This window comes from Hordeum vulgare, chromosome 3H, assembly GCF_904849725.1.
Source record: "Hordeum vulgare subsp. vulgare chromosome 3H, MorexV3_pseudomolecules_assembly, whole genome shotgun sequence".
In the NCBI taxonomy this organism is placed as follows: Eukaryota; Viridiplantae; Streptophyta; class Magnoliopsida; order Poales; family Poaceae; genus Hordeum; species Hordeum vulgare.
The window spans coordinates 508871138-508872899 of record NC_058520.1 but is presented as its reverse complement, the minus strand read 5'-3'; positions in this window follow the sequence as shown (position 1 = coordinate 508872899).

Genomic DNA, 1762 nt, shown 5'->3' with positions numbered 1-1762 from the left:
TCCGGATTTATAAAAAATACTGGACCGAAGAAGGGCCAAAGGGGCGCCAGTAGGTGGCCACAAGCCTGCACGGCGCGGCCACACCCCCCCCAGATCGCGCCATGAGGGCTTGTGGGCAGCCTACTGGCCCACTGGCCCCCCTCTTCTGCTATATTAAGGGTTTCGTCTAGGAAAAATTAGGGAGGAGCTTTTTCGTGGATTCGCCGCCGCCACGAGGCGGAACTTGAGCAGAACCAATCTAGAGCTCCGGCAGGACGATCCTGCCGGGGAAACTTCCCTCTCGGAGGGGGAAATCGTTGCCATCGTCATCACCAACACTCCTCTCATCGGAGGGGGCTCGTCACCATCAACATCTTCATCAGCACCATATCATCTTCAAACCCTAGTTCATCACTTGTAACCAATCTCCATCTCGCGACTCCGATTGGTACTTGTAAGGTTGCTAGTAGTGTTGATTACTCTTTGTAGTTGATGCTAGTTGGATTACTTGGTGGAAGAGTTTATGTTCAGATCCTTGATGCTACTCATTACCTCTCTGGTCATGAATATGATTATGCTTTGTGAGTAGTTACTTTTGTTCCTGAGGACATGGGATAAGTCATGCTAATAGTAGTCATGTGAATTTGGTATTTGTTCGGTAATTTGATATGTTGTATGTTGTTTTTCCTCTAGTGGTGTTATGTGAACGTCGACTACATAACACTTCACCATTATTTGGACCTAGAGGAAGGCATTGGGAAGTAGTAAGTAGATGATGGTTTGCTAGAGTGACAGAAGCTTAAACCCTAGTTTATGTGTTGCTTCGTAAGGGGCTGATTTGGATCCACTAGTTTAATGCTATGGTTAGACTTTGTCTTAAATCTTCTTTCGTAGTTGCGGATGCTTGCGAGAGGGGTTAATCATAAGTGGGATGCTTGTCCAAGTAAGGGCAGTACCCAAGCGCCGGTCCACCCACATATCAAACTATCAAAGTAACGAACGCAAATCTTATGAACATGATGAAAACTAGCATGACAGAAATTCCCGTGTGTCCTCGAGAGCGTTTTTCCTCCTATAAGACTTTGTCCAGGCTTGTCCCTTGCTACAAAAGGGATTGGCCCACTTTGCTGCTCCGTTGCTACTTTTGTTACTTGTTGCTTGCTATGAATCATCTCACCACACAATCACTTGTTACCGACAATTTCAGTGCCTGCACATTTTACCTTGCTGAAAACCACTTGTCAGATCCTTCTGCTCCTCGTTGGGTTCGACACTCTTACTTATCGAAAGGACTAGATTGATCCCCTATACTTGTGGGTCATCAAGACTCTTTTCTGGCGCCGTTGCCGGGAGTGAAGCGCCTTTGGTAAGTGGAACTTGGTACGGAAACATTCATATAGTGTGCTGAAATTTATTATCACTTGTCACTATGGATACTAATCCTTTCAGGGGCTTGTTCAGGGTATCTTCACCTCGAACGGAAGCACAAATAGTTGCTCCTCAACCTGCTGCACCTACTGAAAATATTTGCTTTGAATTTCCTTCGGGTATGCTTGAGAAACTGCTGGCTAATCCTTTTACAGCAGATGGAACATCACATCCAGACTTGCATCTAATCTATGTAGATGAAGTTTGTAGTTTATTTAAGCTTGCAGGTTTGCCCAAGGATGAGGTCAAGAAGAAGGTCTTTCCTTTATCTTTGAAGGATAAGGCGTTGACATGGTATAGGTTATGTGATGATACTGGATCATGGGACTACAATCGGTTGAAATTGGAATTTCAT